Raw genomic sequence first — 23,052 nt, forward strand, 5'->3', positions numbered from 1 at the left:
GGGTAGGGTGCCAAACACATACACTGAGGCAGGTGGGTTTGAACCCAGCCAGGCCAGCTAAAACAATAAGACAACTGCAAAAAAAAAAAAAAAAAAAATAGCCGGGCATTGTGGCGGGTGTCTATAGTTCCAGCTATTTGGGAGGCTGAGGCAAAAGGTTCACTTAAACCCAAGAGTTTCAGGTTAAGCTGTCACCCTGGGTAGAGTGCCATGGCATCACAGCTCAGGGCACTCTACCCAGGGTGACAGCTTGAGACTCTGTCTCAAAAAATATAAAGGGCGGCGCCTGTGGCTCAGTGAGTAGGGCGCCAGCCCCATATGCCGAGAGTGGTGGGTTCAAGCCCAGCCCAGGCCAAACTGCAACAACAAAAAAATAGCCGGGCGTTGTGGCGGGCGCCTGTAGTCCCAGCTGCTCGGGAGGCTGAGGCAAGAGAATCGCGTAAGCCCAAGAGTTGGAGGTTGCTGTGAGCCGTGTGACGCCATGGCACTCTACCCAAGGGCGGTACAGTGAGACTCTGTCTCTACCAAAAAAAAAAAAAATATATATATATATATATATATAAAGTAAAATAAAATAATAAAATGTTAATAATGGCTATCTTTAGAGAAATTATAGGAGACCTTTTGTTTGACTTATATATGTGGACTTGCCACATTTTCCAAAGTGAACAAGTATTCTTCTGTTATTAGAAAAAAAAAAAAAATTATTGGGTGGTGCCTGTGGCTCAGTGAGTAGGGCGCCGGCCCCATATGCCGAGGGTGGCAAGTTCGAACCCGGCCCTGGCCAAACTGCAACCAAAAAATAGCCGGGCGTTGTGGCTAGTGCCTGTAGTCCCAGCTGCTCGGGAGGCTGAGGCAAGAGAATTGCGAAAGCCCAAGAGCTGGAGGTTGCTGTGAGTCCTATGACATCATGGCACTCTACTGAGGGTGGTAAAGTGAGACTCTGTCTCTACAAAAAAAAGAAAAGAAAAGAAAAGAAAAAAAATTATTGGCTCAGCACCTGTAGCTCAAGAGGCTAAGAAGCCAGCCACATATACAAGAGCTGGCGGGTTTGAATCCAGCCCAGGCCTTCCAAACAACTACAACCAAAAAATAGCCAGGCATTGTGGAGGGTGTCTGTAGTCCCAGCTACTTGGGAGGCTAAGGCAAGAGAATCGCTTACGCCCAGGAGTTGGAGGTTGCTGTGAGCTGTGACGCCATAGTACTCTACCCAGGGCGACACCTTGAGGCTCTGTCTCAAAAAAAAAGAAAAAAAAATTCTTTAAAATGCCACTTTTAAAAGATCATAAATATACCCTAAAGTACCACCTGTTACTTACCATCATTACTTTAAGTGCCTACTTCTACCCTAGAGGGGTTTCAATAACAACAAGTCTAGTCAACTTATCATAACACCCCTTTAACACACCCCGCATCCCTGAGTTACCCCTAACACATCCCGCATCCCTGAGTTACAAGAAAATGCAAAGATCAAACCATCCAGGTACCTAATTATTACAGCGGTCCTGTGAGCACTGCAAGACGAGGCTGCGTTTTTTTTTTTGTTTGGGTTTTTTTTTTTTTTTTTTTTTTGAGGCAAGTCTACTTTGTCATCCTGGGCAGAATGCCATGGCGTCACAGCTCACAGCAACCTCAAACTTTTGGGCTTAAGTGATTCTCTTGCCTCAGCCTCCTAAGTAGCTGGGACTACAGGTGCCTGCCACAACACCCAGCTATTTTTAGAGATGAAGTCTCACCCTGGCTCAGGCTAGTCTTGAACCTGTGAGCTCAGACAATCCACCCACCTCGGCTCCCAGAGTGCTAGGATTAGAAGCGTGAACCACCTTGCCTGGCCTGAGGTTGTTGTCTTGAAAAGATATCACTGGGGCGGCGCCTGTGGCTCAGTGAGTAGGGCGCCAGCCCCATATGCCGAGGGTGGTGGGTTCAAACCCAGCCCCGGCCAAACTGCAACAAAAAAATAGCTGGGCATTGTGGCGGACGCCTGTAGTCCCAGCTGCTCGGGAGGCTGAGGCAAGAGAATCGAGTAAGCCCAAGAGTTAGAGGTTGCTGTGAGCCGTGTGATGTCATAGCACTCTACCAGAGGGCGGTACAGTGAGACTCGGTCTCTACAAAAAAAAAAAAAAAAAAAAAAAAAAAAAGAAAAGAGATCACCGCTACCCAGTCCTTACTAGGTCTCTGAGAGGCAGTGGGAAACTAAATATGAGATATGTCTCCTGCACTCTGGGTGGCTAGAAAGAAGTGACAATTCCTCTTCTAGCTTAGGCCTAACTTGAGCTCTTCAGGGGTAGGTCAGAACAGAACCTTCCAAATGAGGATCAGAAAGCCACAAGGGAGCCAGGGCACAGGCCCCAGCAACCTACACTACCTTTTTGGGCAACCATCCCCTCAAGAACAACCCTGTTGGCTCCTGCTTGACCAAGAACAACCTGACCACCTGCAGCTAGTCAGAGGGTGGAGACTGGTTTAAGGGCCTACTCAGGGGCCAAAATGGGGGAGTACCATGGCTACCATGTGCCAGGCACTATCCTAAATACCTTACTAGTGTTCTTGGTGATACCCACAATATGGTGGGGGCGGGGGAAACATGGCACATAACTTATTCTCTCCATTTCATAACTGAGGAAAATGGGACAAAAGAAGAGAAGTTAACTTGCCCAAGAATACAAGGGACTAGGCCAGGCATGGCTCGTATCTGTAATCCTAACACTATGGGAGGCTGGGGCAGGTGGATTGCTTGCACTCAGTTCAACACCAGACTGGGCAACAGAGCAAGACCCTGTCTCTAGAAAAATAAATAGAGCTGATACTTAAAAATTAGCATATTCACCATTAAAAAATATCTAAATTTCAGCCCGGCACCCGTAGCACAGTGGTTATGGCACCAACCACATTACACCAAGGCCAGCGGGTTCAAACCCAGGCCAGCTAAACAATAATGACAACTGCAACAAAAAATAGATGGGTGTTGTGGTGGGTGCCTGTAGTCCCAGCTACCTGGAAGATGGAGGCAAGAGAATCCCTTAAGCCCAGGAGTTGGAGGTTGCTCTGAGCTATGATGCCACGCCACGGCACTCTACCAAGGGTGACACTACTGAGCAACTCTGTCTCAAAAAAAAAAATCTAAATTTCTAGCTTCTTCTGAAAATCAGAAAAGATGGCAACATCTGTAGGCCAGACTTAGATCCATGATTCGAGCAGTAACAACTACCTGAACCACAGTGGTAGCTGAACAGTAGTACTCTCTGGCTAACTACAGTTACCACTACTCCCTGTGGCAAGGGACGGCAAACTCTTCCTATAAAGAGCCAAAAAAGTGGGTGGCGCCTGTGGCTCAAGGAGTAGGGCGCCGGTCCCATATGCCGGAGGTGGCGGGTTCAAACCCAGCCCCGGCCAAAAACCACAAAAAAAAAAAAGAGCCAAAAAAGTCTGCAACTACTCAACTCTGCCACCATACCTGCATAAACCTACTGGGAACAGCAGCTCACACCTATAACCTCAGCACTCTTGGAGGCTGGAGGATTGCTTGAGCTCAGGAGCCAAGAGCAAGACCCTTTCACTACAAAAAATAGAAAAAATAGCCAGGCCTGGCCAACACTTGAAGCCCTAACTACTCCTAGAGAATGACACAAGAGATTCACTTGAGCCTAAGTTTGAGGTTGTAATGAGCTATGGTGATGCTGCAGCACTCTAGCCTGGGTGACACAGTGAGACCCTATTTTACAACCAAAAGAAAATAAAACAAGTATAAACTAATGGGAGTGACTGTGCTCCAATAAAGCTTTATGAATAAAAACAGCAATGGATGGGATTTGGCCCATGGGTCAAAGGGACATCCCTCCCTTACCACTTCCCAACACCCAGCACTATGCTTCCCTCTCCAATAGTTGAGAAATACTTCTCGGAACACACATTTCTTTTCTTTTTTTTTTTTTAAGAGTCAGAGTCTCACTTCGTTGCCCTCGGCAGTGCCATGGCATCACAACTCAAAGCAACCTCCAGGTCTTGGGCTTAAGCGATTCTCTTGCCTCAGCTTCCCGAGCAGCTGGGGACTACAGGCACCCACTACAACACCCAGCTATTTTTTTTGCAGTTTGGCCAGGGCTGGGTTCAAACCTGCCACCCTTGGTATTTGGGGCCAGTGCCCTACTCACTGAACCACAGGTACCGCCCATAACACATTTCTATCAAGAACAAAGAGAGCACCATGCCTCTGGCTAGCCTTGTCAACAATATGCCCTGTCCTTTGCACACAGGTCAGCCTTTGCCCAATGCCCTAGGATAAAATACAGCATTCATGGGCAACAAAGTGAAACTATCTCTAAAAAAAAAAAAAAAAAGAAGAAGAAGAAAGAAATAGAACATCTAACAGCACAGCACGTATCAGGACCCACAGCCAGGAACCCCAAGTGTTCCCCCAGAGCCACATCAGGCATTGATAGATAACTTTGTCTGGATCAGGATTTCAGACCTTCACGTTTATCTCTTTCCTCTTTACATTCCCCTGAACTCTTGGTACCTGTTCCCATGGCTTCAGTAATCCCCTGCACAAAGATCACCCCAATCTGTCTTCATGATGTTCCTGCCTAAGCCCTTCAAACCCTCAGCTCTGGCCATCTGGACCTCTTAGCAGTGCTCAGAATGGGCCAGGCTGCTTCTTGCCCTTTACTACTTCCCCAGAATGTCCATCCCACCTATTCACTTACGCATCTCGTAATTGCCAGCTTAAGACTCTCTGCTGTATGAAATCTTTCCTATATTCACTCCTGCTCTGCAGACAGAAGTGACCACTTCTAACAATCAATGCCCAAGTGACGATTGGGCCCAGTGGCTCATGCCTATAATCCTAACACTTTCAGAGGCCGAAGCAGGTCGATTGTCTGAGCTCATGAGTTCGCAACCAACCTAAGCAATAGTGACCTCGTCTCTAAAAATAGCCAGGCGTTGTGGCGGGCACTTGTAGTCCCAGCTACTCCAGAGGCTGAGGCAAAAGAATCACTTGAGCCCAACACTTTGAGGTTGCTGTGAGCTATGATGCCATATAGCACTCTACTGAGGGCAAGAAAGTAAGACTCTGTCTCAAAAAAAAAAAAAAAAAAGTCCATGTAACATCCAAATGCAATTATCTATCCCATCTTCTCCACTAAGGAAAGCATAAGCTTCTTAAAGGCAAGGATAATCGAGAAAAGATTTTTCAAACAAGACACAGAACACCAAGGATAAATGAAAAAACACATTTTACTATGTTAAAATTAAGAACAGTTGGTCTGGCAGCACCCGTAGCTCAGTGGGTAGGGCACCGGTCACAAGTACCAAGCTGGTGGATTCAAGCCTGGCCTGGGCCTGCTAAACAATAATGACAACTGCAACCAAAAAATAGCCGGGCGTTATGGCAGGCACCCGTAGTCCCAGCTACTTGGGAAGCTAAGGCAAGAGAATTGCTTAAGCCCAAGAGTTCAAGGTTGCTGTGAGTTGTGATGCCTGTGGCTCAACGGAGTAGGGCACTGGCCCCATATGCCAGAGGTGGCGGGTTCAAACCCAGCCCTGGCCAAAAACTGCAAAAAAAAAAAAAAACTCCTGAGTTCAAGGCACCCCACCCCAGCCTTGGCCTCCCACAGAGCTAAGATTACAGGCATGAGCCATGGCACCCACCTAATAAATCCTTTTTTTTTTTTTTTTTTTGAGACAGAGTTTTATTTTATCGCGCTGGGTAGAGTGCCGTGGCATCACAGCTCAGAGCAACCTCCAACTCTTGGGCTCAGGCGATTCTCTTGACTCAGCCTCCCGAGTAGCTGGGACCGCAGGCGCCCACTATTTTTTTGTTGCAGTTTGGCCGGGCCGGGCTCGAACCCACCACCCTCAGTATATGGGGCCAGCACCCTACCTACTGAGCCACAGGTGACACCCCAAAGCCTGGCTATTTTTACAGACGAGGTGTCGCTCTGGCTCAGGCTGGTCTCAAACTCATAAGCTCAGGCAATCTACCCGCCTCAGACTCCCAGAGTGCTAGGATTATCAACTAACAAATCTTAACAACATAAATTTTTTTGCTTTCCTTAGAAATACACAAGTATGATATAAAACTATATAAAAATGAACATAAGGAGATACTAGTTACCTCAGGATGAGAACAGAAAGAAAAATTAAATGAAATGATTAGATGTATAGCTTTTGTTTTGGGGTTAGACTTCCACACTTACTACATTTATTAAAAATAACTTACTAAGGGCGGCACCTGTGGCTCAGTGAGCAGGGCGCTGGCCCCATATACCAAAGGTGGTGGGTTCAAACCCAGCCCCTGCCAAACTGCAACCAAAATAATAATAATAATAATAATAATAACAACTTACTAATAAAGAAAAGTAGGCCATGCAGGAACTCTGAGTGTGTATTAATCTAGTTCTCATAAAGCAAACACTAAAGAAACTGCTGAATTCATCTCTGTATTCCAAATGCCAAGCACAAACCCTGGCACACAGAATTTCAGGAGGTATTTGTGGAATTAACAGTATCTTTTGGCTCAGCGCCTATAGCTCAGTGGCTAAGGGCACCAGTCACATACACCGATGCTGGTGAGTTCAAACCCAGCCAGGACCAGCCAAACAATGACAACTACAAGCGTAAAATAGCTGGGCGTTGTGGAAGGTACCTGTAGTCCCAGCTACTTGGGAGGCTGAGGCAAGAGAATCGCTTAAGCCCCAAGTGTTGGAGGTTGCTGTGAGCTGAGAAGCCAGAGCACTCAACCGAGGGCAGCATAGTGAGACTCTGTCTCAAAATAAAAAAGAAAGAAAGAAAGAAACCATACCTTTTCTCCCTAGCCCACTGGCCTCTGACATACTTTCAACACATCTAAAGCCAAACTTATCTTTTCTACTTGTCCCTGGATTACCCAGCTCTTCTCCGCCCCAGGCAGCCAGGAGAAAAACCAGAGATTACCACTCCTCCTCAACCCTCTCCCCTACAGCTCAGCAACTGCCTAGTCTGCTCTCCTCACCTCCTCAGTCCCCACTGCTAGCATTTGATGGGGACCTTTGTACCTTAATAAAGTACTCCCTCCCTAATGGGTTCTCCATTTCTTATCTCTCCTCCTACTCCACCTCTGACAGAAAGTGAAAGATTACACTTCCTAAAGTACAGTTCTGATCCTGTCTCTTCCACACCTCTCCAGAATAAAATACTAAATCCTTAGGATGACAAGTCAAAGTCCATCACAATATGGTCCCTCCCTCCCAACAAGATATACCAGTGCACTTCCCTTCAATCCCTCTCACCTCTATTCCTCTATGATCCCTCCCAAAGAGTTTAAGTGACCTCCAGGCCTCTGCTCCACCTCAAACCCAGTTGGCCCCCAATACTTACTTTACCCATATTTTCAAGGCCCAATTTATTTATTTATTTATTTATTTATTCATTATTATTTTTTTTGAGACAGAGTTTCACTATATGTCACCGTTGGTAGAGTGGCGTGGTGTCACAGCAACCTTAAACTCTAGGGTTTAAGCAATCTCTTGCCTCAGCCTCCCGAGTAGCTGGGACTACAGGTGCCCGCCACAATACCCAGCTATTTTTTTGTTGTACCTGTCATTACTGTTTGACAGACCCTGGCTGGGTTTGAACCCGCCAGCCCTGGGGTATGTGGCTGGCATCTTAGCCACTGATAGCTTGAGCCTCAAGGCCCAATTTAAATAGCACCTCCAGAATGCCTTGAGGTGCCCCATAGAAAGAAAGCACCCTCTTTTTTTTTTTTTTTTTTTTTGTAGAGACAGGGCCCTGTCTCACTTTATGGCCCTCGGTAGAGTGCGGTGGCCTCACACAGCTCACAGCAACCTCCAACTCCTGGGCTTAAGCGATTCTCTTGCCTCAGCCTCCCAAGTAGCTGGGACTACAGGCAGAAAGCACCCTCTTAATTTCCATAGCATTCCGTCTGTACTTTACAATTCTTTATGTCCATTTGATCTCTTCAGCTGGACTGTGAGCAACTAAGGGCAAAATGTCCCATCCCCTTCTCCTCTACCAGAAGCTGGCATTGTATAAGATGACAGTCAGAGAATAATCCGATCTAATCTATTCCACTTTCCAGCCAGTGTGATCCTTTAAAATACTCCTCACAGGGCGGCGCCTGTGGCTCAGTCGGTAAGGCGCCGGCCCCATATACCGAGGGTGGCGGGTTCAAACCCGGCCCCGGACGAACTGCAACCAAAAAATAGCCGGGCGTTGTGGCGGGCGCCTGTAGTCCCAGCTACTCGGGAGGCTGAGGCAAGAGAATCGCTTAAGCCCAGGAGTTGGAGGTTGCTGTGAGCTGTGTGAGGCCATGGCACTCTACTGAGGGCCATAAAGTGAGACTCTGTCTCTACAAAAAAAAAAAAAAAATACTCCTCACAGGGCGGCGCCTGTGGCTCAGTCGGTAGGGCGCCGGCCCCATATACCGAGGGTGGCGGGTTCAAACCTGGCCCCGGCCAAACTGCAACCAAAAAATAGCCAGGCGTTGTGGCGGGCGCCTGTAGTAGCTGTAGTCCCAGCTACTCGGGAGGCTGAGGCAAGAGAATCGCTTAAGCCCAGGAGTTGGAGGTTGCTGTGAGCTGGGTGAGGCCACGGCACTCTACCGAGGGCCATAAAGTGAGACTCTGTCTCTACAAAAAAAAAAAACGCTAACAAATGCTGGTTAGCAAAAAAAAAAAAATACTCCTCACAGAATTCGGCTAAAATTCTTCCACTTCCAGACCCCTCGAATGGCCCACAAAATCCTTCATGCTCAGTAGTCTGTCTACCTGTCCAGCTTCCTCTACCCCCCCACTCTCACCCCTTTTTGCTGCAGCCACACTGAGCTACTTATAGTAGCTGTGCCCTGGTGACTTCATGACTTTGCAAATCCTGACTCCCCTGCCAGGCTATTTCGCCCCATTTTCTAAGTCCTGCTCCTCCTTCCCCACTCACCTCATCTATCATCTTCCAGAAGCCTTCCTGACTCTTCTTCCTACCCTTTCCTGGAGGTAGAAAGGAGAGCCTGGGATTCCCTCAGCTTAACACATACCACACTGACAACATGTCATTTAACTATGGTTTGTCTGTTTTCCAATTGATGAGCTCCCAGAAGAAAAAGATCCTGTCCAGCACCCAGTAAAGGTTTATGCAACAAAAGAAATGAAAATTTTCAGTTCAAATGCAAAAATCATAACTTGTGTCCTTCATCCCATAAAGCATGTCTTAAAGTCAAAACTATCCTCCAAGACCGGTTAAACAGGAGAAACAGTTGGCAAGAAGCCACCTGAATTTATTTGAGACAGTTGGCAATCAACAATCAACTTCTAGGGCTCTCTTTCATCCTGAAGATCTCAAATTCCACCCTCCCCAGGACCCATTTTCTCTACTGAAAACCAGATTGACAAGGCAGCAAAGTCCCCATGGCTCTCACCTTTTCTCCCTGAACAGCTGGCACAAACTGTCCCTTCTTGATGGAGACAGTAGATCTTCAGGAGGAATGACTTGTTTGAGTTCCCATCTTGATATAAATTGCAAACAACAAAAACCAGGCAAATGTGAAAGGCTTGCTGACTCAGCAACACAAATTCCAAGGCACCTTTGCCAAAAAGGAAGAAGATAATCAGATTTTAAATTGAGAAACAGCAGTTAGTAAAAATGAGTGCACAGATGTTGGATCCATGTGCTGTGGCTGGGGACTGAAAAGCACCAGATTTATTTTCCAACAGCCTGGGCTGAGCAGAAGGTACAATAGTCTTCCTCTGCCCATTTGATTAAGGAGATGGTTAAAAAAAAAAAAAAGCCGGGCGGCGCCTGTGGCTCAAGGAGTAGGGCGCCAGTCCCATATGCCGGAGGTGGCGGGTTCAAACCCAGCCCGGCCAAAAAAAAAAAACCACAAAAAAAAAAAAAAAAAAAAAGCCTGAGCCCTTTCACAGAAAACAGTGGTCCTCCACCTTCCTAACGCTGCGAACCTTTAATGCAGTTCAAAGGGGTGACGACCCCTTTGGCCTAAAAGGACTTCACAAGCCAGTCTGGCAGTATAGCCATCTCGGAAATCAATACACCAGAGAGGGTAAATATTTGGCCAAGGTCACACAGCAAATGAACAAAAGACCTAGTTATCCGGGTGGCTTAAGTAAGATTTTTGGCTACCAGAAAGTCCACTTTCTACAACTCTGGAGGGGCTAGGATGGCACGCAGAAATATTTTGAGTTTCTCAGGGGTCCAAGCGTCTGTATACATCCTAATTCCATCGAGGTAGGCGCTTAGGAAAAGTGGAGGTAGCGTGCAGCACAGCGGCTGACTGAGAAAGGCGGGATGATGAAAGCGCAGGTCCAGAAAAAGGAAGAGTTCGAAATCCTCTTCAGCACACGTTACACGACCCCCAGAAGGGACTCAGGGCCCCAGGAAACAAGAACTTCCGGGAACGTGGACCCCACTTGAGAGGCATGAAGCACAGTTAGGAAAGAAAACTCCTCCAAAGTAAAGCCCCCAAACCGGTGAGTCCTTCCCATACACCCCAGCAGAACGGACACTTTCTCCAGGTAACCTGGTGGCAGTATCACCACCGCCTCCCCCAGGTCCTGTGGGAAGGGGTACGTACACTGCTTCCGACAGACCCAAACTCCCAGGAGCTGCGTCCTCCCCGCTCCCAGCACCCAGTCCTATCCTAAACTCCTCGCGCCTCCCAAGTAGCCGGACTACCGCCTCCAAGACCTCGGGCCCCAAGCCGATAGTGTCAAACCCCCGGAACCCCGGGACTCTTCAGCCGCCCCGGCCCAGCCCTCCCTCACTCACTCCCGCGCCCGCCCCCTTCCGGCTCCAGCTCGGCTCAGTCTCTCCCCAGCCACTCTCGCGCTCGGGACTCCAACCCTAGCGTCGAGCAGGTAGCCCGCCTGCCCTCTCACCAAGGCTGTGGAGGTCAAGGGGGCAGGTTGAGGGTACCGCCGCGCTCGAGGTACAGCGCCGGATCGGCCTGGACAGAGCTCGGGCTGTGGCTCCGACACTCTGAAGAAGGCAGAGTGAAACTCTGCGTCGCAGCTTCCGAGCGCTCCGCTGCGCGTGCCCAGGACGCGCGGCCTTCTGGGAAATGTAGTTTCGACGGGCAGAGGGGGCGGGGCCGAAAGGGGCGGGGCTGAAGCCACCGCGTAGCAGGTGGTCAAGTGTGTATCTATTCTTTTTCTTTCTTCTTTTTTTGTGAGACAGAGCCTCAGCCTGTCGCCCTCTCAAGCGATTCTCTTGCCTCTGCCTCCCAAGTAGCTGGGACTACAGGCACCCGCCACAACGTCCGGCTATTTTTTAGTTGCAGCCGTCGTTGTTTGGCGGGCCACGGCTGGATTCGAACCTGCTAAGTCAGGTGTATGTGGCTGGCGCCTTAGCCACTTGAGCCACAGGCGCTGAGCCAGGTGTGTATGTATCTATTCTTACTTGGCCTGTTCATTCATTGACTTCCCTTTTCTTTAGTTCCTACGCTATCTAAAATAGTTTTTGGGTTTTTTTTGTAGAGACAGAGTCTCACTTTATGGCCCTCAGTAGAGTGCCGTGGCGTCACACAGCTCACAGCAACCTCCAACTCCTGGGCTTAAGCGATTCTCTTGCCTCAGCCTCCCGAGTAGCTGGGACTACAGGCGCCCGCCACAACGCCCGGCTATTTTTTTTTTTTTGGTTGCAATTCAGTCGGGGCCGGGTTGAACCCGCCACCCTCGGTATATGGGGCCGGCGCCTTACCGACTGAGCCACAGGCGCCGCCCCTCTAAAATAGTTTTTATAGGCCTCTTTGCCTACTTGCTGTGGCGATGGAAGCCAGTTCACTGTCTATGGTGAATGTATTCTGTTTTGTAAGCTTTCTTACTCTTTAAGCCTATTACTCAATAAACTTTGTTTCATGCTTGCCTTAAAAATACATACATACATACATACATAAAATAGATAGTTTTTACGGGTATATACGTGGTGCCAGGACCTGTGCTACTCTACGTTGGAGACTAAATCGTGAATCGGACATTGTTCTCCCTGGGAGTGCTTCCAGTCTAGTCGGAAAGACAGGCACTTAACCACGCACACAATTACAATATAGTGGGGAAATTGTTGTGCTAAAGAAGTGAAAGCACAGAAGGGTGTGCCTAGCTTGAGGCGAGTTGCGGGAGGACATCACCTAGGGAGAAGGGAGGTGACCTGCCTGGTTCGGAATTCGAAGCTCGCTGAGGGGTTTGCCAAGTCCTTTGGAAGGAAGAGAGATGTGAAAGACCCCACGGCATTCTGGAAGTAGAAAGTTCCGTGTGGCGGAACAGACAGCACGTGGATAAGGCTAAGGAAGGAGAAAATGGCCCAGCACATGGCAGGATATGAAGATTGTAGGATAAGGCTGGGTAGGATTATGATGGACTTGAGCTCTCCTGCAAGGAATTTGAACAATTACGTCCAATGTACAGATTTAAACAGGGGAATGACAGTCAGCATTGAAATTTGGAAAGAGATTCTACTCCTTTCCTTTATTCCTTCCATCCTTCTAACCTTCCTTTTTCTTCCTTTCCCTCCCTCCCTTCCTCCTTCTGTCCTTCCTCCTTTCCTTTCTTTCTCTCTCCCTCTTTTTCTTTCTCCTCTCTCTTCTTTCTTTTCTTTCTTCCTCCTTCCTTCTTACTTTTCTCTCTTTCTTTCCCTCCTCTCTTCTTTCCTTCCATACTTCCTTTCTCTTTTTCTTTTTTCTTTCTTTTTCTTTTTTTTCTTTTTGAGACAGAATCTCACTATGTCGCCCTGGGTAGAGTGCTGTGATGTCACAGCTCACAGCAACCTCAAACTCTTGGGCTTAAGAGATTCTCTTGCCTCAACCTCCTGAGTAGCTGGGACTACAGGAGCCTGCCACAACACCCGGCTATTTTGTTGTTGTTGTTGCAGCTGTCAGTTTTGTTTAGCAGGCCCAGGCGGGGCTCAAACCCGCCAGCTTCGGTGTATGTGGCTGGCATCCTATTCACTGAGCTATAGGCACTGAGCCTCCTTTCTCTTTTTTTGTTTTCAAACAAAAGGTCTCACATATTTATTACTGCACCAGCTTATTAGTGAAGAGCATATAAACAAAGAGAAAACTCATTTTCCCAATAAAACGTGGCCACTGTCCAACTGATGACATTTTCTGCTTGCTATGTTGAGATGATAGTGACCGTAAAAAAAAAAAACACAAAAAAAATTTTAAAAGGGCAGTGCCTGTGGCTCAAAGGAGTAGGGCGCTGGCCCCATATGCCAGAGGCGGTGGGTTCAAACCCAGCTAGGGCCAAAAACTGCAAAAAAAAAAAAATGATAGTGACCATGATACCGCATAAGTATGTGCCATCTCATGTGCAATTTCTCAAAGTATCTCCTCTTCAAGTTCTACCTGATTTTATTACCGGTTTTCATTCAAATCCACTCTGGAATGGGATGATTCTGTTTTTGATTCTTGGCCAGAAATTGCTTGATTCTGAAAGTCTTGTGAAAGGACGCAGCAACAAGTGGGACTAATCACACGCACCACAATGGAGTGAGGATGGACTTTTGTCTCTATCTCTCCCTCCCTCCCTTTTTTTCTCTCTTCTTCCTTCTTTCTCTCTCCCTTTCTCTCTCCTTTCTCACTCCATTCCTTCCTTTCTTCCTTGTACATCCATATTTTCATTACTTACAATAGGCAAAAACTGGAATTCAACCACCATGTCCATGACTATGGGTGAGTTAAGTCCATTATATCAACCTAATAGAAAGCTCTGTGGCCTTTTCAAAGCGAGCTCTTCATGCTTTGAGGTGGAAGTGCCTCCAAGACATGCTGTTAAGTGACAGAGGTAGCCTGCTGGAGAGCACATGTGGCATGTTAACACTTGTGAAGAGGAAAAACTGCTTGTAGTACATGGAATGCCTCCAGATGGAGAAACGAGAAATTCATCAGGGAGTGCCTCTGGGAAGAAGAAATGGAACATAGGGGTTTGAGGTAAAGAACAAATTTCACTTTATATGTTTTATTTATTTGACTGTAGGTTTGTGTGTTTTGTTTTGTTTTTTTGAGACAGAATCTCACTGGTGGGATCAAGTTATCCTCTTGCCTCAGCCTCCTGAGTAGCTGGGACTACAAGTGCCCACCACAATGCCTGGCTACTTTTAGAGACAGGGTCTCCCTTTAGCTCAGGCTGATCTGGAACCTGTGAGTTCAGGCGATACACCCACCTGGGCCTTCCAGAGTGCTGAGATTACAGGCATGAGTCACCATGCCTGTCCAGGTACGTATTTTTTTTAAGTGCAAAATTGATAAAGAGTGTAAGAGTCCTGTTTTCTAGTAGGAATGCACTGACCACAGTGTGATTATTTTTACAATGGGGTTTGGAATCCTGGGTCCACTCCCAGCCTGGTGCCTGCCTCAGAGCATGTAACTGACAAGTCACTCTCGAATAAACCAAGGGTGGTCTCCACCAGTCTAAATCAGACTGGCAACTGTACCTCCTCTAGGCAGAAACATCAAGAATGAGAAGAAAGCTTCTCTCAAGAGTGCAACAGACACATCTTCATTTGCTCAGGACATACAGGCTGAGTACCTGCTATGCATTCTAGGCTCTGGGGATGTAGCCGAACGAGATGGATAAAAACCCCTGCCCTGAGGAGCTCACCTTCCAGCTGGGAGAGGCAAGCGGAGCCAACCATCAAGTTAAACATGTATATAAACGTAGTATGTGAAATCTAGATCAGGGTTAAAGAAGGGAAACAGCAGGAGAGTGGGTGGGAAGTAGTGGAGAATGGGCTAAGGTTTTAGGGGGGTGGTCAGGAGGGTCCTGGTGCAAACAGCAAGGCCAGAGGAGGTGAGGCAGTGGGTTCTGCCAATTTCTGGGGAAGGGCCAGAGAGAGCAGCACATACGGGAATGAAACCCCACTACCCCACCACCAACATCAGGCTGGTGTTTTTTCTTCCTTTTTTTTTTTGAATTTTGGCCAGGGCTAGGTTTGAACCCGCCACCTCTGGCATATGGGACCGGCGCCCTACTCCTTGAGCCACAGGCGCCGCCCAGGGTAGTGTTTTTTAATTCTGCTTTGTTTCTGAGATAGTCTCAAGCTCTCACCCTGGGTAGAGGACCATAGTGTCATCATAGCTCACAGCAACCTCCAACTCTTGGGCTCAAGCGATCCTCTTGCCTCAGTTTTTCTATTTTTAGTAAAGACGGGATCTTGCTCTTGCTCAGGCTGGTATTGAACTTGTGAGCTCAAGCAATTCACCTGCCTTGACCTCCCAGAGTGCTAGGATTACAAGCGTGAGCCACTGGGCCTGGCCCCACTGTGTCCTTACAGGACAGTGTTTATCAACCTTTTTTTTTTTTTTTTTTTTGTAGAGACAGAGTCTCACTTTATCGCCCTTGGTAGAATGTTGTGGCATCACAGCTCACAGCAACCTCCAGCTCCTTGGCTTAGGTGATTCTCTTGCCTCAGCCTCCCCAGTAGCTGGGACTACAGGTGCCCGCCACAACGCCCGCCTATTTTTTCTTGCAGTTTGGCCGGGGCCAGGTTTGAACCCGCCACCCTCGGTATATGGGGTCAGCGCCCTACTCACTGAGCCAGAGGCTCCACCCTTATCAACCATTTTTATCTCACGGCACACTTGAACTTATAGTTAAACTTCCACAGCATGCTTAAACTATGTTGATCAAAAAAAAAAAAAAAAGGCTTGGCGCCTGTGGCTCAAGCGGCTAAGGCGCCAGCCACATACACCTGAGCTTGCAGGTTCGAATCCAGCCCAGGCCCGCCAAACGACAATGATGGCTGCAACCCAAAAAAAAAAAAATAGCTGAGCGTTGTGGGGATGTCTGTAGTCCCAGCTACTTGGGAGGCCGAGACAGAAGAATCGCTTGAGCCCAGGAGTTAGAGTTTGCTGTGAACTGTGATGCTACAGCACTCTACCGAGGGGCAACAACTTGAAGCTCTGTCTCAAAAAAAAAAAAAAAAAAAGGAGTAAAAAATATATACACAGGGCGGTGCCTGTGGCTCAAAGGAGTAAGGCGCCAGCCCCATATGCTGGAGGTGGCGGGTTCAAGCCCAGCCCTGGCCAAAAACTGGAAAAAAAAAAAAAATATATATATATATATATATTATACACTGTGCTTTGAATTTCTTTCAAAAATAATTTAATTAATGATCTTTTTAAAATTTTTGTGGCACACCTAAGATCCTCTCACAGCTCATCAGTTGAAAATCACTAATATCCAGATCTATGTGCCCAGGAGCTCCTAGGAACTCCTGCCAGGCCTGGCCCGATATGAACCTGGTTTCTATGAACTTGGACAAGTTAGCCCAATGCTCGGAGTCAGGTGGAGCCAGACACAAGAGGAGACCCAGGGTTGTGCTGCCAGCATAGGAGGTCTGAGCAGAGGAAGACACTGTGCTGTGCCTGAGGCTGACCGCAGGCTCAGATTTGGAGAAAATAAGCCCAGGGACTAAAACAATAACAGGGATTCTCAGAACACATCATACATATCCCCTGCCCAGTGTGGATTCTTCAGACCATTTACCTCCTAAAACACTCTGCCCAGAGAAAGTGGTTTTCACCGGCCTCTTGGAGCTTCACCCAGGCTTGGACAAGTCCTGAGTAAGAAAAGCTACCTTGCTTTGTTCAACTGGGTGTTTCCCAAGCTTCTCTGATACAAGAAGCATTTTTCAAGTTACTGCTATTAATATCCCTAGACACAATGCCCCTCTGAGAGGCATTGATTTAGGAGGTTTTAGTAGAATCATTCCTGGAGAAACCATTTCATGAATCAACAACCGAAGTCTTGCTTTTTGTTCTTTCACAGTAAGAGTCTCTTTCTAGATTGTTACAGAAAAAACAAAAAGCCAAAAGGTAGGTGGAGCCTTGAAAGAACAAGAGGGTGCTATTTCTAGGTCAGTGGGACGCCTGTGTCTACCTCTAGACAGCGAGTGGGCATCTGGAGTCCTAGACAGGCTCCTGGGGTAACCACCCAGCTGCGGGAGCACATTCTGTGCCCAGAGGCCCATCTCCACTGCCCCCAAAACCTTTCCTTTTGCCTAAGAATGGGGGTGAAGGGAGGTAGAAGAGGTTTTCCTAAAAATGCAGCCCAGAAATTCTACTCCTGGGTGTAGCATATACCTCACAGGAAAGCGCGTGTATGGTGGGTGTGAGCATCTTCACATATAGGAGAATGATCAGAGCAGCGCTGTTATTCAGAATAGCCCCCAACAGGAAGCATCCCAAATACCCGTCAGCAGGAGGACATAAAATAACTTGTGTATATTATGAATGCACCGAAACACAACAGAGTAAGAGGAGAAATAAGCTGCCACCACGCGCAGCAGCACAGAGGAACCTCAGGATATCGCATTCAGGAAAGGGCAGTCACGCAGCCGGGCTGCTTGGCTTGAAGTTCAGGGACCCACCGAGAGGTCCCTGCCTTTGAGGACCAAGTTAGCACCTCGGCTAGTCTGTGCAGGCAGCTCGAAGGACCCATTGGAAGCTGGAAATTCACAAACATCCAACAAACTTCCCACTTGACCATAAATTATAGGCCAATAAAGAAGTTAACAAGTTGAAAAGTAAAGCCACAAAGATAAAGGCTGGAAAAAGGGAAAAATTTTTTTTGAAAAGTTACCCAGATGGAGAACACATCACAGGGAACGAGAAAGATCAGACCAGTTTCCAAGCACCTGCTGTAGTCCAGATAGAAGATGAGTCCTGAACCATGCGGGTGGGTCATCCTTTGGAATCATAGATCTTTGCAAAGCTAAAGAAAGCTAATCCCAGCGGGAGGCTGAGGCAAGAGAATCGCGTAAGCCCAAGAGTTAGAGGTTGCTGTGAGCCGTGTGACACCACAGCACTCTACCCAAGGGCGGTACAGTGAGACTCTGTCTTTACAAAAAAAAAAAAGAAAGAAAGAAAGCTAATCCCAGAAAAATGCTCAGTATTCACTCGTGTACAAACATGTTACAAATCCAAACAATGTTGCATATAGTTTAAGGGAGATTAGGGTCTGCTGAATGTTGGAGGATCAAGTCTAGTTAAAGATACTTAACTGGGGCGGGGCCTGTGGCTCAGCGGGTAGGGCGCCGGTTCCATATGCCGGAGATGGCGGGTTCAAACCCAGCCCCGGCCAAAAAAAAAAAAAAAAAGATACTTAACTGAAGTGACATTATTCTAATGTCACTGGTTTCTTGTCAGGGATTTAAGGCAGATTCAGATGTCTGGAGTTGGAGGTAGGAGAAAGAGATCTTCCCTATCATTCAGTTCAAAAATGTCATTTAGGCTCAGCGCCTGTGGCTCAAGTGGCTAAGGCGCCAGCCACACACACCTGAGCTAGCAGGTTAAAATGCAACCTGGGCCTGCAGAGCAACAATGACGGTTGCAACCAAAACATAGCCGGGTGTTGTGACTGGCGCCTGTAGTCCCAGCTACTTGGGAGGCGGAGGCAGGAGAATTGCTTGAGCCCAGGAGTTTGAGGTTTGCTATGAGCTGTGATGCCACAGCACTCTACCCAGACAGATTGAGGCTCTGTCTCAAAAAAAAAAAAAAGCAACAACAAAAAAAAAAAAGTCAGCTCGACACCCATATCTCAGTGAGTAGGGCACTAGCCACATACACTGAGGCTGGCGGGTTTCAACCCTGCGCAGGCCTGCTAAACAACAATGACAACTGCAACCAAAAGGTAGGCCCGCATTGTGCCCAGCGCCTGTAGTCCCAGCTACTCGGGAGGCTGAGGCAAGAGAATCTCTTAAGCCCAAGAGTTTGAGATTGCTGTGAGCTATGACACTACAGCACTCTACCAAGGGCGACATAGTGAGACTCTGTCTCAAAAAAACCCCAAAAAACAAAGAAAGTCATTTATAGAAGAGGACTAATGATTACACAGAGAGAGTAATCTGCCCAGTCAGTGAAGGAAAAGCAAACCCTATAGTCCAATCTCTGGTGACCGAGGGTAGGATTCCATACACCATGAGACCTCAGTTAGAGAACACAGGCACTGTGTCAGGAGAAATACCTAAATCAGACATTCTCAATCACATCTAGAGCTAATTTTCCATTAAGGGAAAAAAAAAAAAAATGGAGTGAGGCCAGGCAGGGTGGCGCATGCCTGTAATCGTTGCACTCTGGGAGGCCAAAGCAGGTAGATTGCTTGAGCTCAGGAGTTTGTGATAAGCCTAAGCAAAAGACAGACTCCATGGGCAGTGCCTATGGCTCAAGGAGTAGGTCTCTGGCCCCATATACCAGGGGTGGCGGGTTCAAGCCCGGCCCTGGCCAAAACTGCAAAAAAAAAAAAAATCTCGTGGCACTCCAAATAAAGTGTGTTCTTTAAAAAAAAAAGAAAAAAAGGGCGGTGCCTGTGGCTCAAAGGAGTAGGGCGCCGGCCCCATATACCAGAGGTGGTGGGTACAAACCCAGCCCCGGCAAAAATAAATAAATAAATAAATAAATTGTGGTATATGTACACCATGGAATATTATGCAGCCTTAAAGAAAGATGGAGACGGGCGGCACCTGTGGCTCAGTTGGTAAGGCGGCCCCATATACCAAGGGTGGCAGGTTCAAACCCAGCCCCGGCCAAACTGCAACCAAAAAATAGCTGGGCGTTGTGGCGGGCGCCTGTAGTCCTAGCTACTTGGGAGGCTGAGGCAAGAGAATCACTTAAGCCCAGGAGTTGGAGGTTGCTGTGAGCTGTGTGAGGCCACGGCACCGCGGGCCATAAAGTGAGACTCTATCTCTACAAAAAAAAAAAAAAAGAAAGATGGAGACTTACCTCTTTCATGTTTACATGGATGGAGCTGGAACATATTCTTAGTAAGTATCTCAAGAATGGAAGAAAAAGTACCCAATGTACTCAGCCCTACTATGAAACTAATTTAGGGCTTTCACACGAAAGCTATAACCCAGTTACAACCTAAGAATAGGGGGAAAGGGGAAAGGGAGGGAAGGGAGGGGGGAGGGGGTAGACAGAGGGGGATTGGTGGGATTACACCCGCGGTGCATCTTACAAGGGTATATGAGAAACTCAGTAAATGTGGAATGTAAATGTCTTGGCACAGTAACTAAGAAAATGCCAGGAAGGCTATGTTAACCATTGTGATGAAAATGTGTCAAACGGTCTATGAAGCTAGTGTATGATGCCCCATGATCATATCAATGTACACAGCTACGATTTAATAAAAAAAATAAATAAAATAAAAAATAAATAAATAAAAATTAAAGGGCGGCGCCTGTGGCTCAGTTGGTAGGGTGCCGGCCCCATATACTGAGGGTGGCGGGTTCAAACCCAGCCCCAGCCAAACTGCAAACAAAAATTAGCCGAGCGTTGTGGCGGGCGCCTGTAGTCCCAGCTACTTGGGAGGCTGAGGCAGGAGAATCGCTTAAGCCCAGGAGTTGGAGGTTGCTGTGAGCTGTGTGAGGCCATGGCACTCTACCGAGGGCCATAAAGTGAGACTCTGTCTCTACAAAAAAATAAATAAATAAATAAATATTAAAAAAATAAAGTTCCTGTGAGCTATGACACCATAGCACTCTACCGAGGGTGACAAAGTGAGACTCTGTCTCAAAATAAATAAATAAATAAAAGAAAAAAATTAGCCAAGCATTGAGGCAGGCACCTGTATTCCCAACTACTTGGGAGGCTGAAGCAAGAGGAACTCTTTGTTTGTTTGTTTGTTTGTTTCTTTTGATACAGAACCTCAAGCTGTCACACTGGGTAGACTGCCGTGGCATCACAGCTCATAGCAACCTCCAACTCCTGGGCTCAAGTGATTCTCCTGCCTCTGCCTCCCAAGTAGCTGGGACTACAGGTGCCCACCACAATGCCTGGCTATTTTTTGGTTGCAGCTGTCATTATTGTTTGGAGGGCCCCAGCTAGATTCGAAACCACCAGCTCAGGTGTATGTGGCTAGCACATTAGCCGCTTAAGCCACAAGCTCTTGAGCCCAAAAGTTTGAGGTTGCTACGAGCTATGACACCATGGCACTCTACCCAGGGCAACAGAGTACAACTCTGTCTTAAAACAAAACAAAACAAAACAAGAAAAAAAAAATGGAGTGTAGGCAGGCAAGTTGACTTATACCTGTAGGCACTTAGGGAGGATTATTTGAGGCCAGGAGTTTGATACCAGCCTGGGAAATGCAGCAAGACGCCAGCACTGCAAAAAATAAAAAATCAGCTGGGCATGGTAGTAAAGGAGCTAAGGAAATTTCACCCCAAAATATGATTCCTCAGTATAAATAATTTTTGTTTTTTGAGACAGACTCTCACTATGTCACCCTTGGCAGAATGCCATGGCATCACAGCTTATAGCAACCTCAAACTTTTGGGCTTAATCGATTCTCTTGCCTCAACCTTCCAAGTAGCTGGGACGACATGCACCACAACACCCAGCTATTTTTCTTTGTTGTAGTTATCATTTTTGTTTGGCAGGTCCCAGGCTGGGTTCAAACCCGCCAGCCCTGGTGTATGTGGCTGGCACCTGAGCCACTGAGCTATAAGTGCCCAGCCAGTATAAAGAATATTTTGAGCCGGGCGCGGTGGCTCACACCTGTAATCCCAGCACTGTGGGAGGCTGAGGAGGGAGAATCACTTGAGCTCAGGAGTTCCAGACTCGCCTGAGCGACAGTGAGACCCCGATTCATGAAAAAAATGGAAAAACCCAGCTGGGCTCCGCGGCAAGTGCCTGTAATCCCAGCGGCTTCCGGAGGCTGAGGCAGCAGGGTGCCCGCAGCCCGAGTCTGAGGTTGTGGTGAGCTACCATGCCCACTGCACTCTGCTCAGGGGCATAGGGTGGGACCCTGTCTCAACAACAACAACAACAAAAGAATATTTTGAGGGTGGCACCTGTGGCTCAAAGGAGTAGGGCGCTGGCCCCATATGCCGGAGGTGGTGGGTTCAAACCCAGCCCAGCCCAAACTGCAAAAAAAAAGAATATTTTGAATTAAAGGTCATTCTGATCAGAAAGCATTGGAAGAGGCCTCTCCTCTATCTACATAAAATCTGAGGAACCTGATTTAGAATCAGAAGGGGGCTCCTGACTTCCTTATTACATACTAATAGATTTGACCCCAATGTCATTTGAAGCTCTAGACCTGTCTCTCAGGTTAATCTATAAATCAATCTATTTTCACCCATCTATACACATCCCCCTCTAGGGACCACTTGCTGCACCAATACTTTCCACATTCTCCCCCCTCCCTTCCAAAAGGCATCTATAAAAGTCTCTGACAATCACTAAGACTTTGGGTAATCATTCTTGTAGTTCCCTCCATACATGGTATTGAGAGAAGATACCCAGGAGGGTGAGGTCTAGAAGAGCAGAGGAGACCCCAAGAATACACCAGCGAGATCCTTTCTGTGGTGACTCAGCTCTTAGGAATTTGTAAAAACTTAACTTCCTGGCACTTGGAGGCTGACGCTTGCTTCCACTTTCGTGAAAGCCTGCAATTCTGTAAAAGCTGGAGCCCACTTCTCCAACTTGATTCAAATTGACCAATGAGAAAGGTACTGGTGGGTGGTGCCTGTGGCTCAAGGAGTAGGGCACTGGCCCCATATACTGGAGGTGGCAGGTTCAAACCTACCCCTGGCCAAAAACTGCAAAAAAAAGAGAGAGAGAAAGGTGCCTGTGGGTTGGAACTTTTTGACTGGAAATAAAAAGGGAAAGATCGGATGGCTCCTGTGGCTCAGTCAGTAAGGCGCCGGCCCCATATACCGAGGGTGGCGGGTTCAAACCCGGCCCCGGCTGAACTGCAACCAAAAAATAGCTGGGCATTGTGGTGAGTGTCTGTAGTCCCAACTACTCGGGAGGCTGAGGCAGGAGAATCACTTAAGCCCAGGAGTTGGAGGTTGCTGTGAGCTGTGTGAGGCCACGGCACTCTACTGAGGGCCATAAAGTGAGACTCTGTCTCTACAAAAAAAAAAGGGAAAGATCAAGCCAGTTGGAGAGTGTGGCCATTTTGAATTCTTCTATGACATTGGCTCTGCTGGCTGAAATAAAGCCCTTTTACTTATAAACATGGCGTTTGGATGCTCTTTCTCTATATTGGGCCTTGTCTTCCTGCAACATTTTTGGTTCCCTGACCCAGAAGTGAGACCACCCAAGGA

At 47.5% G+C, this 23,052-nt stretch overlaps 2 protein-coding genes across 3 annotated transcripts in view; one reads left to right on the plus strand and one right to left on the minus strand.

Annotated features, from left to right (window-relative positions):
- Nucleotides 1-11,060, minus strand: part of DTX2 (deltex E3 ubiquitin ligase 2) — a 48,415-nt gene extending 37,355 nt beyond the window's left edge. The window contains exons 1-2 of one of the 2 annotated variants that reach the window (XM_053557480.1): nt 10,884-11,060; nt 9,410-9,574 (exon numbers count right to left, since the gene is read on the minus strand). The gene's annotated coding sequence lies outside the window, so the exon portion shown is untranslated. The remainder of the gene's footprint in view (nt 1-9,409; nt 9,575-10,883) is intronic. The other variant, XM_053557482.1, reaches the window with a different exon arrangement.
- The window catches only part of ORAI2 (ORAI calcium release-activated calcium modulator 2), a 204,060-nt gene extending 181,354 nt beyond the window's left edge, over nt 1-22,706 (plus strand). The window contains exon 6 of the transcript XR_008373441.1: nt 22,607-22,706. The gene's annotated coding sequence lies outside the window, so the exon portion shown is untranslated. The remainder of the gene's footprint in view (nt 1-22,606) is intronic.
- Nucleotides 22,707-23,052: the final 346 nt, after the last annotated feature.

Source organism: Nycticebus coucang, chromosome 12, assembly GCF_027406575.1.
Source record: "Nycticebus coucang isolate mNycCou1 chromosome 12, mNycCou1.pri, whole genome shotgun sequence".
NCBI classification, from domain to species: Eukaryota; Metazoa; Chordata; class Mammalia; order Primates; family Lorisidae; genus Nycticebus; species Nycticebus coucang.